The sequence below is a fragment of the Amblyomma americanum genome, chromosome 10, assembly GCF_052857255.1.
Source record: "Amblyomma americanum isolate KBUSLIRL-KWMA chromosome 10, ASM5285725v1, whole genome shotgun sequence".
In the NCBI taxonomy this organism is placed as follows: Eukaryota; Metazoa; Arthropoda; class Arachnida; order Ixodida; family Ixodidae; genus Amblyomma; species Amblyomma americanum.
This window is the reverse complement of record NC_135506.1, coordinates 31407661-31424609: the sequence shown is the minus strand read 5'-3', so window position 1 is coordinate 31424609 and position 16949 is coordinate 31407661. Positions and strand designations below refer to the sequence as shown.

Below are 16949 nucleotides of genomic sequence, written 5' to 3'. Positions count from 1 at the left end.
TTTGTTCCCGAAAAGGACTTTGTATTTGTGAAAGAGAGGACGACAACCCTCTTTTTTTTTTGCTTTTGCACTTGTGAAAATGAATGCTCATGTTCCCCCTTTATTATTTTTCACAGCATAGTCATGCTCACCCAATCGCTCATTTAGGCATCTTCCCGTTTGGCCTATATAATATTTACCACAGGATAGCGGCACTTTGTAAACAACACCTTCTGCGCATCTCGTGAACGGCTTTTGATGCCTGATTGTGCGACCAGTTTTTACTGGGTTTTCTGAAGTGCTTTGTTTACATAATGAACTTAGATTATTTGGGGCAGAGAACAACACGTAAACGTTTACCCTGTTGCCAATTTTTTTTAAGATTGTGCGAAAGCTTATGTTTATAAGGAATGACTGCAAATTTCTTATCGGCTCTTGTCTTTCCGGCTCTTCCTGAGACTTGGCTTCCCATTTTTTTTTTATAAGTCCTTCTGCCAGAGAAACCAGCATGTGCAACGGATAACCCACATCTTGCAACTTGTTGGACTGCAGCAGAAGGCTTTCTTCAATTGCACGTTCGCATGACTTTTTTATTCAGTTGACAAATCCTAAACGAGCTCATTTTCTTTTTATGAGCTTTGAACGCGCGGAATTGAAAGAGAAGGGCATTTTTTCATCCCTGGGATGATAAATCTAGCAGGTGTGGTTTTTCTTTAAAAGTTAACTTGATATAGAAAAAGCGTATGCTACTGTTCTCAGGAAGTTCATGCGTGACGACAAGTGGAGATAAGCTAGGCCTAAAATTATCTAAAATGCTTCCTACCGCATTATCGAGGGCGATTCCAGTGGTGTCTAAAAAGATTAAAAAATCATCATCATCATCATCATCATCATCATCATTTATTAACCCTTAAGGGTCCCGTCAGGGACATTACATAAGGGGGGGGGGGTGGTACAGGGGTGTTCAGCCGTCATACATGAATATAAATAGAATGAATATAAATATAGAAGGAATATAAAAATACAGAAAAATATAGAAAATATAGAATAGTAGAGCAAGACGAAAAAAGATAGAAGTAACAAATTCAAATAATCACGTCATGACAGAGTGTAGCAGAAATATAAACAAAAACAAATTGCAACTTTGGAAGTAGCACAGGATGATCAGTTAGCAGGGCTTGGAAGCAGGCATAGGGTGCAGGAAAAAATTATTTGTGGTTGAGATGGTCGATTAGGAGCTGTCTGAATCTGGAAGGATTAGTCTCAATGACAATGTGTTCGGGGAGGTTATTCCAGCTTTCTATAGCACTGGGAAGGAAAGATTTATTGAAATAATTGGTGGAGCCGTGCAAACGCTGTATGCTTAAGGAGTTAAATAAACGACGAGATGATCGTACCGGAGCTCGTAGAAGGTTTTCTCGAAGTGCTGGAAAGTTAAAGTACAGTTTGTGAAAAAAACAAAGAATTGAAGTTTTCCTGCGAAAGGCTAATGACTTGATGCCGAGAGATGATTTCAACGCTGTGATGCTGAGCTGAGGTTTATACTGTGAGGTGATGAAGCGTGCTGCCCGATTCTGGATGGCTTCAAGTGAATCTATCAAGTAGGCTTGGTGAGGATTCCATATTGTTGAGGCGTATTCTAGTTTAGTTCGAATGTACGTTTCATATGCTAGTTGTCTGGTGGCTGCGGTGGACATGGAAAGTGATCGCCTGATGAATCCGAGTGATCTGGAGGCACTAGCACATAGTTTCGTGATGTGATTAGCCCAGGTTAGGTTGGTTGTTATCTCGATGCCGGGGTACCGGTATGAATTAGTTTGAGACAGCGCTATGGAGTTCAGGGAGTACGAAAAATGAAGAATCGAACGTTTACGTGAGATGTGCATGAACTTACATTTAGAAACGTTGAGCTGCATTAGCCAGTCGGAACACCACTTCTGAATTCGGCTTAGGTCATCCTGTAATAATTCCTGATCACTGCTATTGTTGATGCGGCGATAAATGACGCAGTCATCCGCAAAGAGACGGACAGATGATAAAATACCAGATGGCAAATCGTTGATGAAGATTAAAAAGAGTAATGGAGCAAGAACCGATCCTTGGGGAACCCCGGAGATTACTCTAGTAGTTTGAGATGCATGACTGGCGATGACGATGAATTGCAAGCGGTTGGTTAAGAAACAGTGGATCCAGGATAAGACAAGCGGGTCAAGTGACAGAGCTGAGAGTTTGGAAAAGAGACGCTGGTGAGGGACGCGATCGAATGCCTTGGCGAAATCTAAATAAATTATATCGGTTTGGAAGGCGGAGTCTAGATTTAGGTGAAGATCAGTTGTAAGTTCGAACAGCTGAGTTTCGCACAAAACGAAAAAAACTGTTCACACCCCTACGTCTTCGAGGCAGGCAAAAAGCCTTCTGTCACATTCAGCTAAAAATAGGTCACTTAACAAAGCAGCAACGCTGTACCCTATACATATTCTTTGTTTACATTACAAAAGCGGAATTAAGATATGCACTTAAGAGCTCTAAAAATACCCGGACACTCACTCCCACTGAATTCTGGTAAGCAATAGGGCCAGCGTTCTCAATACATCTTTCAACGCACTGCAACAATCCGTTTTTCGGCATTCCTATATTACTTCGTTCAAGTGTGTCGCTCGATGACTGTTATCTTCCACCACTCTGTGGTAATGCGGTTTATGCGGTTTATGAGGGTTTAACGTCCCAAAGCGACTCAGGCTATGAGATACGCCGTAGTGAAGGACTCCGGAAATTTCGACCGCCTGGGGTTCTTTAACGTGCAGTGACATCGCACAGTACACGGGCCTTTATAATTTCGCCTCCATCGAAATTCGACCGCCGCGGCCGGGATCGAACCCGCGTCTTTCCGGCCAGCAGCCGAGCGCCATAACCACACAGCCACCGCGGCGGCTCTGTGGCAATGCCTTGCAGGCATTATCGAGAGTGTAAAATTCCGCTTCTTGCATGAAATAAAATCAGTTGGAAGTAAGCGCTCGTGTTGTCTGTCCTATTCTGTGTCCTCGTTTTTGGCGCTTTTGCGTTCAGCCCCTTTTGGAGGATTCCGCGATATTCATGAATTCAAATCTATAGAGGCTGTACGTAAATCATGCCGAGTTTCTTTGCGCCAGCGTTAAAAATGGTGCCGCAATCGGTCACTAAATTTATGGCTTCACCTCACCGCACTTGAGGATAGCGAAGAAGCACAATGTGACATCAGGGAGGGTAATAATAAAAATAATTGATTTTTTGGGGAAAGGAAATGGCGCAGTATCTGTCTCATATGTCGTTGGACACCTGAAACGCGCCGTAAGGGAAGGGATAAGAGAGGGAGTGAAAGAAGAAAGGAGGAATTAGGTGCCGTAGTGGAGGGCTCCGGAATAATTTCGACCACCTGGGGATCTTTAACGTGCACTGACATCGCACAGCACACGGGCGCCTTAGCGTTTTTCCTCCATAAAAACGCAGCCGCCGCGGTCGGGTTCTAACCCGGGAACTCCGGATCAGTAGCATCAGGGAGGGTAAGATTTTAAAATCCTGCTACCGTCAACCATGCGCTGCCGTGCGTCGTTTGATGCTGCCAAACAACACTCCACGGCCTTTGCCTTCGGGGGCGTTGGCTTTCTTCCTTCAAAGCAAGAGTTTATAAGTTAGAAAGTATTTTTGTTTTCATTGATGCTATCACTAGCACCATCTGTCGCATTGCATGTCCACTACTCGCTGGATGATCACAGAGATGTTTCTTGTGGCATCGGTGCATAGGAATCAGTGCCAGAAATGCCGATGGCCATTGACTAACAGAGCTATGAAGAAATGACGAACAGAGTGAAGCACTGCATTACTGAAGGATGTTTGTTTAGCGCCGGTGACTAGCTGATGGTTTCCAAAAAGCGCTCCGGCAACACTCTTCCCGGGCCCACACTACTCTCTGAGCCGCTAATCCGCGAAACAGTCGTGCCCTCTTTCGGGATGGCCTCATCGTGATCTTCCGGCCTTCTGACTTTCGCAGTGTCCGGTGAGCGTATTGTGTTTTTTTTTTAGTCCTCTCGCATGTATCGTTACGATTTTGTTGCAAGGTTTCTGCCTATTGGGGTCTCTATCTAGCATTGCTTTGAATGTGTTGCATTGCTTTGTAAATCACTTTGTATGCTATCATATGAGAAAGTTGCAATTCCTCTGTATCTTTCTTTGCTGTAAAAAGCTTGGTTTTATTTTGTGAACCATTGACTACGACCCTCCCGCCGTGGTGGCTCAGGGGTTAGGGCGCTCGGCTACTGATCCGGAGTTCCCGGGTTCGAACCCGATCGGGGCGGCTGCGTTTTTATGGAGGCAAAACGCTAAGGCGCCCGTGTGCTGTGCGATGTCAGTGCACGTTAAAGATCCCCAGGTGGTCGAAATTATTCCGGAGCCCTCCACTTCGGCACCTTTCTTCTTTTCTTCTTTAACTCCCTCCTTTATCCCTCCCGTTACGGCGTAGTTCAGGTGTCCAACGATATATCAGACAGATACTGCGCCATTTCCTTTCCCCCCAAAACCAATTATTATTATTATTATTACGGCCCATTCTCTGGCTTGCGACCGGCGAAGGCTGGACATCAAACGATCCCCCTTCCCCCCTTTGCCACTTGGTAGCTGGATTCCCGCTTAGCTTGTCACACTAATTCGAGGGCTTCTCCTGTACGAACGGAACATCTACCCCCCCCCCCCTTCCCTCTGATGGCGTCTAGGAGCGCACTCACGGTGAGCATGCGAAAGAACAGGTAGGTATAACCGGCCGAAGAGCTCTGGCACCCATTGGTGGTGGTAAAACTTTATTTCCCACAGTAGGGGTCCTGAAGGACACTCGGCTAGGCTCCAGGTGTAGAGGGCCGCTCCCATTCAGTATTCCACATTCCACCCATTCAGTGTTCCACATTCCACCAATTCAGTATTCCACATTTTTTGCGCCTGAAAAATAAATGAGGCCTCCAGCCACTAGCCCCTCCTGTACCGTTCTTTTTCACAAGGTATATCACAATACGAGCGGGGTTACGGTTTTCCAAACGCCTAAGCCCTTCGTCCAGAGGGCCTGCAGAGCATCAGTGCACGCAGCCACAATTTCATCATTGTACTCCCATGCTTACCAGTGATACTTCAGATACAGGCACATGATGATGATAAAGAAGGTTTGGAGTTGTTTCCCAGTGCCGCCGTGTACTCACCATTGATAAAATGAACACAATATTTCCTCTGGCCCAGTGCTCAGCTTCTCTCCACCGCTCTAAAGAGCGTCGTGGTCTCGGGGCTCTTCGACTGCCTTATGCCTCCTGGCGTTCATGTGCAGGCGATCTAATCATCCTTGCTTTCATTCGCACGCGCCGTCACCTCGAACGGTTGTCCGCCGACGTCCTTGAATAAGTGGACCACTGGACCCACAAAGCGAAGTTACTATCTCTTGGCCGAAAACCCAGTGTATTCTTTTTTAGCACCACGCAGGCAACCTTACGTTACACTTACCAGGCCACTCGCTTCTCTTTGAGCCTGAACTCCGAATTCTAGGTGCCATTTCAGAACGCCATCTATCTTTCCAACCGCAAGACACGCACACGAGGGACAGGATAAAAGACCTCCCCGCGGCGTCTATCCTCGTTTCTCTCTTTCCGTCACTTTCTTCCTCCCGCTTCTCAGCATATCACCCGGATGAACGATTGCACCTTTCCCCTCTCCTGGGAGTCATCAATGCGAAAGCATTAGATGGCTATCTCGCGTCAGCAAAAGTTTCTCCACACGATTGTGTCGTTCTGTAAAGATATAAGAGGCGAAAGTTTGGTTGTGTTAGATAGTGTGTAATGAGATCCCACTGTGGGAAAAATTTCATCGATGTGGTGCGATTGGGTAATTATTAAACGCAAAAAAATGCACTCGCACATCAAAATAGCCATGAACGTCAATATAGTTCATGGATGTCAAAACAGCCACGGACGTCGACATAGCACCTGGACGTGAAAACTGAAATAACTAAAATGATAACGAAAGAGAATAAAATCAAAAATCAAAAATAAATATAAAATGACAAATATAAATACACCGCGCACTGGCGTCGTGGAAAAAACCCGCGTAAAGTTCCATGACGTCACATCTACTGACGTCACTGCATATCTATACATAGAAGCAACGCAATGCTGTCGCATTCCTCCAATGTGGGTCGCCGCAGTGATCTCAAAGTTTTTTCTTACGGTGTGCCCTTGCTGCCTTTGCCCACTACATATCATGCTAGCTGCATGCAGATAGCAAGGAAGGCTTTTTTCTTTCCCAGTTCCATCATGCCCGCCCTATAATCCTTCCCCCCTGGCAATACCTGCCCTTTGTTTTCCTTCTACTCTCTTCTTCTGTTTCTTTTACTGTCTTTTCCTTTTCTTCTTCCCACCGTTCTGCCAAGCATTTCTTCTTTCAGTGTTCCTCTTTCCGTGAACGCTCCTGCCGGGGCTCTCCTGCTCTGCTTTGCTCAATCTTCGACACCTTTTATTTTTGTGCACCCAGTTTTTTCTTTCTAATTTTATTTCTAAATATTGTTTTGGCGTTTCGCTCTATTTTATTTTCAATTGGTTAATTTGTGCCTGCTATGACCCATGTGTTAAGCGCGGGCTCCCTTCTCTCTTTATCTTTTGTTGCTACTTTCATCCATGGGAGCTTTACACAAGGTGTGAAGTGCTTGGAAATTGGGCATTCGGCGCAACCTTGCGTACAGAAAAATACTTCTGGATAAAGCTGACCTTGCCCCGTTAAAATTCAATACAATCAATCATCACTATCTTCATTACTCTTAACTAGACTACACATGGTGGTGGTAGCCGCTGGAGCCTTTTCTTATGCAAGTAGTGGCATGAGACTGGTAGGTCATAGAACTGAGCCAGAAATAACTAAACTTAGTTAATTACCTATATGCCGTTATAGTGCCGCAATTATCGGCAACATTACGCAAATATACAGTCCAATCTGTAATCTACAACTTGACCGTTAACCTCTTGTAATTTACACGGACATCCTGAAGATTCAAAAGTGAAAATTCGCAGTCACAACCAGACTTGTCTCGTGTGTGGCAGTAATCTGCGAGAAAGAAAGCATGTGTTCGAGTTTTAGTGTCGTGTCTTGTATTCTATCCCCAATCAAACAGGCGACGCATAAGTATCACACAGGTTATAACATTAGCCTTTTATTTGTCACGCTTCCATTTACCAACACAACTTAAAAGGGAAACAATTAACACAGTGCAAAGAAAATGTTAGAGTCATCAGTTACACACATTTTGCGCGAAGCCAAGAAAAGGAAAACACTACACGCAACATTATATCACTCCTTGTGTAAAAATACCGTTACTCAGCTTGTAACATCGGCATTTACGCACGCGTTGTGGCCTCCGTTCGTAGTACCCAACTAAGGCTACGTGTAACCATATTTGCCGAACTACTACCTAGCGAGAAAAAGTTAAACGCTTCTAAACCGCTGTGAGTAAACTTGGGGTGAGTGGTAATTAATTCCTGACATATCAAAAGACAAACTTCTTCAAACTGGAGAAAGCATCTGATACAAATACGAGAACGAAATAGATGACAAAGCAAGAAACAATAAAACACTACATTTCAGTGCAACAGATAAAGAGAGCTCCACACACATTATTGAATACGAACATCCTATCCAAAACCAGCCGCATCGTCAAGGCTTATTCCACGGTGCCTCAACCTCTAGCTTTTCTACCCATAGTGACTAACCCACAGGGCCGGTGTAATGTTGACTCGTTTTCTCTCTACAGGAAACCACAAATTCCACTGGTGGGTATTTACGAGTGGGTCTTGCCGTTGTATTTTCGTTCGGACGTTGTCTCCAGTCTCCGTTAACTGCTCTGTCACTAGCGCACACGCATGCAGTGGTGACCGTAAGTTTGTCTAAACGAACGGACCAGTCACTTCGGTTGCAATACCATACGTCAAATGTGCTCCTCTCTTCTTTGCACCTGAAGTCCCCGGTGGGACCGCAGACGCTTTCCGTACACAGGCACTGCACTCTCAGTATCACTGGCGGAAATCTTCTGCGGATGACGTTAGAACTCCTTATATAGGGGCAGGTCGACCGCAGCCCCATGACATCGGCATTTTGTTGCGGCCGACAGTCGCGCTGCGCAGAAGATTTCTTAGCGGGTGCTCCTCTGGCAAAGGTCAGCGTATCTGCGGCGCAGAGAAGAAGGTATACCAATAAGAGTCGTCTGAACAGCATGTCGTACCACAGGCTCTGAAGAGCCGTTGTCTCGGCGCTGTTCCTGTACTATGCGGCAGAACTGAGGTTGAGGTCTTTGGTCAATTAGCAGCTGTAGACCTGTTCAGGCACTTGGCTCTTCCTCACCTTTAGGAACCGACAGCGTCCTTGCAGTGTTCTCAGTGTCTGTTCTTCGACTTGTCCCTTCCTGATGAACAGCAAGTAACAGAAGACTGCGAGTTCGTTAGGCCTAAAAATACGTAACTGATCCTGCTCTTGTCTGTCTTGTTAGTAAAGAGCACAGGTATACAAGGTCGCTCTCCTTTGCACTTTACACGGCGCAAGTCTGCGTACCTTTTTGTTTGCTGAGACGGGTCCGCAACGTCAGCGACTTCTCGCCCACTCGTTGTTGTGAGCGTCGAAGACCACGAATGGCTGGAATAACTGTCAACACGTCACAGGGACTTTTACAGCCTGTTCGTCAGAGTGGTCTTGTCGCGTTGTGTTCCAGGTTTGTCCTTTGCTCCCGAAAGCCAACGAACACCAGGCTCCTGAAGCAGCTGGTCTGGCTGGTTGCGGAGTAAGCACTGACCTAAGAAAGGGACTCGCGCTTTTGTCTGCTTTTTTTATCGTAGCATTGCTGCCACAAACACAGAATAAGGACATGGAAAAGGCTAGAGCACACAGCGTTATCGACTGTACAATTTCAAACAGCGCTAGACAACAGGACCAGAAAGAGGAGGAGACAAACATGGCGCTTGTTAAACACGGTGTTACCATGGAACACCAACTCGCCCCGTCTGCTACGCTTCTACAGTTATCGACTGTACCCTATAAGTTATCCTTCAGGCTGTTGCAGCCATACGCAGCTTCCGTACCCCTTACCACGTTCGCAATCAGAGCGATGGAGGGAAGACGACGTGTCTGCCTGCTTGAAACTGGAATAATATTTGGAGTCCTCGTGAGTTTGCATGGCTACCATGTTGGCTCAAAACAAGAGAGCTCCATTGTTCTCCAACCTCTCCTTTATCGCAGTAGGGCGGCGGGGTGTCTGGTTTTTTCTTCATCTATTTTCTTGTCTGCTGTCCTGAAAGCTGCAAGAAGATATCCACGAACAGTCACCAAGGGTCATTAAACGGCTAGGTTGCAATTTCTATACGGAGCTATCCAAATGCGATCTACATGAATCATACAGTTGCGGACAAAATTTTGTGCGATTCGGGTCCCGGTAAAAATATTTTTCGGTCTGGGAAAGTAAGTCAACAAAAACCTTAGCTGCATTAGGAGACAGGGGTTCTCCATCCACTGGATCGAATACTAGCCGCCTGTTCAGCGAGGCAACGCAGAAATAATTTTTTTTCTGCGAATTGTGCACACGCATCCCTAGCTGGGAATGAAGCAGCTCACGAACTTGCTCGAGGTCTTGCTTTCCGAGCCAGTGGGCATACCGAGGGCTTCACAGGCAGGAATCGCCTTGTGTGTTACAGAGAGATCGCACAACATTACAGGCTCAATAAAAGGAAGTACCCCCCCCCCACTGATAAATCATTATCAAAGAGTCAGGCCACCTCTTGGCGCCGACTCATACATTCCCTGAGCCGCCGCGGTGGCTGAGTGGTTATGGCGCTCGGCTGCTGGCCCGAAAGACCCGGGTTCGATCCCGGCCGCGGCGGTCGAATTTCGATGGAGGCGAAATTCTAGAGGCCTGTGTACTGTGCGATGTCAGTGCACGTTAAAGAACCCCAGGTGGTCGACATTTCCGGAGCCCTTCACTACGGCGTCTCTCATAGCCTGAGTCGCTTTGGGACGTTAAACCCCCATAACCCAAACCAATCATACATTCCCGAGCCCGGTTATGTGTAGTCTTTATTATCCGGGTCAACATTCAAATGAGTGCAAGTTATGTCACGACAAAACGGATCTCAACCATATTATTTGGAAATGCCCTCTTGCCCTCCTGGGGGGAAAGAAAATAAAGTCGCTTGACCAATGACAGGCTCTCCTACTCAGCTCTGATCCGCAGATTCAGACAAATGTCGCCCAACCGGCCGAAGACGCCGCCAGAAGCCAGGACCTTCTGGGCGTCGTTGAGGCCTGTCTGTTTGAAATAAAAGTTTTGCAATGCAAAAGATATGCGAATACTAACACCGCAACTTTTGTCCATGAATGTACATCACTAAGACTACACATTTCACTCATGCTTTCGCTTGCTAGAAAGCTCGTATCGTTCCCGAACGACTATTTCAGCAAAGGCAAAACGAAACCTCCCTTTTGGCTGCCTCCTTATCGTACTCCAAAACAGAGGAGTGTAACGTCCGATGACCATGTGACGTCCAGAGTTTGCCTTCATGCTATTCTGGCTACAGAACGCGAGCGCTATCTTTTTTCCAAGCAGCGCGCTATCAGAGGAATAAAGTGCAGTGTTCGGCTTTGTCGTCGTGTTCGTGGCACGTTCAAGTACATGCTTAAACAATGCATCCATTAGACGGGAGCAAAACGTCATGCGGTGCGCAGTTTCTGCTGCTATCCAACGCACCACGCATGACATGTTTAGGAGAAAATACTCGCAGAGAGAGAGAGGGGGGGGGGGGAGGGAGAAAATTGTTTGAACCTGTGTATGAAGTGACCGTAGACCGAAAGCACTTATTTTGAAGCAGCTTGTCTGTCTTGCTTAGACGACCAGCTATCTAGCTTGCGGGTCATACTCGAAATTACTTTCACGCTTGCGTTCAGCACGCCCTTTCCAAGCACGGCACTGGTGGCCTAGCGGTTTGAGCATCCGGGTTGCATTTGGAAGGTGTGGAGTTAGATCCCCACTGCTGCCTGGTACGCACCGGTGATACTATGGGTACAAGCTTTCCCCTGGTCTGGTGCTCGGCTTATTTGGGGTGAAATGCTCAATGGGTCTTTGACACCACCTTGAGCAGATGAAAGCCCCTTGTGCCATGGCACTCTTTGGCCGCACATGCCCTTGCGCCACAAAAGCTCATCATAATCATGATCATCATTGCCCCGCCGCGGTGGCTCAGTGGTTAGGGCGCTCGACTACTGATCCGAAGTACCCGGGTTCGAACCCGACCGCGGCGGCCGCGTTTTTATGGAGGCAGAACGCTAAGGCGCCCGTGTGCAGTGCGATGTCAGTGCACGTTAAAGATCCCCAGGTGGTCGAAATTATTCCGGAGCCCTCCACTACGGCACCTATTCTTCCTTTCTTCTTTCACTCCTTCCTTCATCCCTTCCCTTACGGTGCAGTTCACGTGTCCAACGATATATGAGACAGATACTGCGCCATTTCCTTTCCCCAAATCCCAAATATTATTGTTATTAATTATGATTATGTCCTATGAATTCTGCATTCGCGAAATCATGGCATGCTAAGTGCAAAAAACGAAAAAGAGGGCTTATCTCTAATACATCTATTGGAACTTCCTGATAAACAGCGTTGGTGGCCCCTATCTGGGAAACGCTCCAGAAGCTGTTTTATAATGACACTCCTACTCGCTATGCATCTAACAAAAGAAGATTTCAGGACAGTATTTGAGTGTGCAGCATGATGAAGTGCCTGATCAAGTTGCCATTGCTCTCGATGCGTCTCTTATACCCCTGTCACACGGCAAGTTTCAATGGCCATCGAGTCGTGTGCCTTCGAAATTCTCAATCGCCATCGAACTCGGAGGAGTTGTGTCGCTTCTACACGGCAAATCTCAATGGCCACTGAAATCGTTCTCGTGTCTTACGCTAAGCTTGTGTGGCGCCACAATCACTACTTTGGATTTTGTACAGATAACAGAAATATTTTATAAATATATACTAAATGCTGAAACACACGTGTACGCGCACGTCGTTTAAAGATCCTTTTAGTTGCGCGCACGCGACTGATGCCGCGCGTTGTTCCTAGCGCCATCTGCCGACCGATGCAGACACTGCTGTAACCTCTATAATACTAGAAGAGTCTAAGCCAAGCAAAACTGCGTCGAAGCGCTGCTTCGTCAGGCTGAACTCCTAGAAAATCGCCTTTATATCTAAAAAAACAAAAGCTCTTTGTCTCTTGGAACTTAATGCGAGGGTAAGAATGTGCAAATCGAAGGCGAATACATTAGTTAAGAACACGATATTGCTTTAAGGGAATAGCGACAAAGTTGTTATCGCTGTGAAGCGGGTGGTCAGGGCTCCGCCATGTTCTCAACGGTGCGTACGCAAGCAACGAAAGACCGCAACGTAAAAATTAATGCGCTTAAAACCCGACTGATACAATTTTAAAATTATTGTACAGACTGCTTGCGTTAAAGTTTAGCCGAATAATATTTGTTCATGTTTTTGGTACCGTGAATATATCGCGTAGGAAAGTGCGCTTGGCGCCGATCGAAGCAGCTCTACAAACCTTGGGCGGCGCTCGAAGGCTCTCGAAGTCTCGATGGAGTAACGCGCTGCTCCGTTCATTCGATAGACTATTGACTCGATGGCCATTGAAACTGTCCGTGTAGCAGCGCTCGGTCGCCTTTAAGTCGGTTCGAGGGCCTTCGAAATGCCCGTGTGATGGAGGTATTATACACTACTTTTGCCTAAGAAGAGGTAAAACTGATGATCAATTTTACTATACTTCAGCCCAAACAAGTGCCCATTGCTTCCTTCCTCCAGTGGTGTCTTTGTCTTCGATGTTCCACCACCACCGAAATAGAGACAAATGCGACGCCGCTAACCCGAACAAAGGTTGCAACGCCTTGCAGACGAGGAGCATGGGTTAGTAGTATTACACACTCAGCTCTTCTCCTCACTAGATCAGTGTCCGTGACCTGTTGTTATGGCTATGATAGTTCACACCTCCAGCATCGCCGCACCGCACTCCGATGTGCTGTTTTGTCGTTGTGCTGTTTTTTTCCCTCCGCTCCTCTGTCGTCGTGATGTGTTTTCGCTGTGATGTTTTGCCGCTGCGCCGTTCTGTCGCTGTGCCGTTTTGTGCGGCGTGCGGTTTTGACGCATGCTGGTTTTCCCCTGTGCTGTTTTTTTACGTGTCCTGTTTTGTCGGTATGTCGTTTTTTTCTCGGTGCTGTTTTGCCTCTGAGCTGTTTTTTGTGCGCTGTTCTTACGCATGCTGTTTTGACGTGCGCCGTTCTTTCGTGTACCCGTTGTTAAGGGTTGCTTTTCTGTCTCCATCTTCACACCGCAGTCGTGAGCACCCACAAATAATCGACAAGGTTCGGAGATAATGAATGGAGCCTAGAGCTGGACACGACGCAAAGCCTTGTCGAAGGTGGGCGATGAAATTGCGAGGAGGAATGCAGCTCTCCTTCAAACCAAGCAAAAGTCTGTAACTTGTTTCTCACGGCAGTGCTTTTGTGTCGTCATCTACTTCCTGCGTTCGGCGTGGACGACAGCTGGCGCGAGGCTCCTGGAACACCTAGCTTCGTATAAAATACTACTGAAGCATACAGTAAGAGCTCATGCTCTTGACTGCCTTGTTATCTTACTCGCAATCAAAACAACAGGGAGGAGAAGGCATTGCCCTGCGCTGCACCTTCCATGAGTACTTGAGGTAGTGGGTTCGCCTTTCCAACCTGTCGGCCAGAAGAAGACGCTGCCATCGCGCAATCCTTTTATTGCAGCAACCCAACGCATTCTTAGGGTTTTGTGTCGTCTTGTTCCTGCTTTCGTTGACTAAAAGCTGAAAGCAAGGTTTCGATCAATTTCACAAGGCATTTTGCAGAAACAGGATCAAAGTTGCTATTCAACGCAATGTGATAGTGACGACAATAAGAAAATCTCTTGAGCGCTACTTTTTTTTAATGGCGGTTTTTTAACGAACCTTCTCGACTTGCGTCACTCTCGTAGACGAGTTTTGGAATGGCAGTAGAACGTCACAAACGGCAGGTTCCAGACCCGCGTACCGTTAACCATTTCCGAAGTTTTCGTCATGTAAAGATACCCCCACAGTTCGAAGCCACTGCAGTACGCCAGTATATAATCCCTATTAACCACTGTGGCCTATAGTGGTGGCCTAGTGCTTTGAACATCCGCCTCGTATGGGGGAAGTGCGGGGTTTGATCCCCAGTGCATCCGGGTACCCACCGGTGATACAATGGGTAAAAGCTTTCCCCTGGTCTGGTGCTCGGCTTATCTTGATGTAATGCTTAGGAAATGGAAACACCCAAGCTGTGGCATTGTGGTAGAGCCCCCGCCTCTCGTTAAGAATGTGCTGGGCTCGATCTCCAGTGCCATCGCATACCCACCGGTTTTCTAATGGGTACAAGATTTCTCCCAGACTGGTGTTGGGCTTTTCTGGGGTTAAATGCCTGAAAAAAAGGTCGTGGACCATGCAGCCGTTGCGTTGATGGACCAGTGATGGGTAGGCCGTCAAACAGCTTAAATCCATCTTGTGCTGTAAAGCCTACTTCAGATTTATATTGAGTAAGCTCGAGCATCACTATTGGGTCTTTTTGGAAAGAACTGTGTAATATATACGAATATGAGTAGCCATCGAAGGCCAACAACTCCCTAAATGGGTTCATTCTCTCAATTGTCTCAGTGAAATCATTGTTTCAAAGTGCACTTAAATTAGGAACAACTGAACTTATTCTTTTTCCTGAATATTTAGCATAGTTCTCAACTGTCTTATGCTAAACAGTAGGAGAATTAGTACTCTGTACTTCGCCTGTGGAGCCTGCACTTTACCCTCTAGCGCCGGGCGCTGCGTTTTAGTTTAAAGTTTCGACAAGTGTTCCAAGGAGTGTGGCTTCAAGCTATTTCTGTAGAAAGCACTTATAAAAAAACATAAAGAAGAAAATTTCTGCGCTAGCTGAAAATGTGGCACTCTGTTTACCACCGCCTACATGCAAACAAAACTGGTGGGAAAGTCCATTCGGTGCAGCTGGCGTCAAAGTCGTCTTGAGGAAGAGGAGGAGGAGGAAAGAACTTTTATGGTCGGCATAGAGTAAGGAGTTGCTCGTAACGGGTGCAACACTTCGTCCAGCATTCTCTTGCAGGCTGTGGGCGCACTGGTCCTTGCAATCGTCCTCCGCTGATCCTCTAGGCGACAGCTGGCCAGCAGCTCCTCTCACGCGGTATGGGCAATTATATCTGCATTGCAATCGGTGGATTTTGTTCACGACGTTAACATTTTACAACCAGTTAGACTGAAGTCTCCATAGGGTAGTTTCCTTTTCCCTGACTAGCGACTTATTTCGCTCAGGGTTTCTTCGTCTAATGATTTTTTTTAACGCGATAGCGTTAAGGAGCTCGTGTCGTAGAAATGCCGGTGTCGTCGGCGGCGTTGGCCGTGAGCGAAAAATCCTCCTCCTCGCACTCCTCCTCCTCCTCGCAATGTACGCCGCTGCCCCAACAGATAGCGCTCGACGGCAGCGCCTCCCGCTCGTCTCGTTCGGGCGCAGTGGGGCCGTGCGGGCACGCAGGAATCGCGCGGTGAGCGGCGAACAACGCAGCGCACATCCAAAGCGCGTTCACCACGAAGCGTGCGGCTTGCTGCCCGTTCGTTCGGCGCGGAAGCTATGCTGGCGTTCGTGGCATCGGGTTTGTTGAGAACGACGTGCCGACGAACTACGACTGCATCTTGAGTCCCGCGCGTTTCGGCAAGGCGCCTGGCAGCGCTTCTACGTGGTTTGCCGCTCCGCGCGTCCGTTTCACCGTACGTAGCAGAGCGATTTGTCTAACGGGCAAGGCGTCGCGCTGAACGGGCGATGGCGTTCCGTGGACTCCCTGGCAGTGCTGCGACACGCTGTCGCGCTCCACTCTTAAAGGCGAAGCTTAAGCGCCCTCCAATTTTTATAATAGGCGGTAGTTTCTCTGAATGGTGTGCGGAGAGTGACTCCAGTGCAGATAAGCTAGAACAAAATACAACACATCAATCATCGAGGCCTGGATATAAGATTGAGCCTTGAAAGAGACAAAGTGAAGCATATAACAAATTCAGACCTACTTAGCACTAAGCATGTTTTGTAACTCGTTCCTCTCGGTATGTTTTCCGGGTAGTCTTAGACCCTCCATTATGCGTTTTGCAGTTATAATTTAGTACAGGCCTTCCGAGACAAGCTTCTTATCGCAATGAGAAAGAACGGAGAAAAAAAAACAAAGGTCTGATCCTTTTCATTGTCTCCTGCATTTGGTGGAGCGTAAACACTTGAGGGACGAGTGCGACGTTCTACTTTCATTATGCGAGGAATTCTATATGCCGTGAGTTTATCTTCGTGCTACATTGGCAACAGAAGGACGTTATCGCGGTGCAACACCTGCTTTATCGCAGCAATGCGGGTAAGAGTTGGCCAACCCTGCCGTCTTGTTCCTGGTGTTTTAGAGATGAGAGAAGCTAACAGCCACAGATATCAAGGTGCATAGCCGATTTTTTCTTCCTTTTATTTTAAATTTGTGGCGTTGATCAGCGGAGATTATGGGGCCCTTTGTGGGACCGCTATAAAAAAAATAGTGATCCGTGGTGAAGAATTGACTAACCAGTTTCGACGCCTTTTGATCGGACAGCACTACGTTTTAGGAGCCAGTTCTGTGGACTGCTATATTGGTACTCCTTTTAACTGCGCTATCGATGCAAAAAAGAGCACTGCGTCGAGACCGTACAAAAGGGTAAACACATGGGATTATAGCTGCATTTGTATAAACCACACGATTTATTTTCATTTCCTAAAGGCGGATTAATCACTGTAGGTCATGAGTGAAATTATTTGACTGCGAAGGCCAAGTTCTAAATTAGCACAAAA

At 47.0% G+C, this 16949-nt stretch overlaps 1 long non-coding RNA gene and 1 other non-coding gene across 2 annotated transcripts; one reads left to right on the top strand and one right to left on the bottom strand.

Annotated features, from left to right (window-relative positions):
* Positions 1–7169: 7169 nt before the first annotated feature.
* Positions 7170–9045, bottom strand: LOC144106550 (uncharacterized). The gene is made up of 2 exons (XR_013309045.1): positions 8581–9045; positions 7170–8198 (listed from the first exon to the last, which is right to left on the bottom strand). It is a non-coding gene; the product is annotated as an uncharacterized LOC144106550 (long non-coding RNA).
* Positions 9046–9826: 781 nt separating this feature from the next.
* On the top strand, positions 9827–9898 carry TRNAS-GCU (transfer RNA serine (anticodon GCU)). Its single transcript has one exon. It is a non-coding gene; the product is annotated as a tRNA-Ser (tRNA).
* The last annotated feature ends 7051 nt before the right edge of the window (positions 9899–16949 follow it).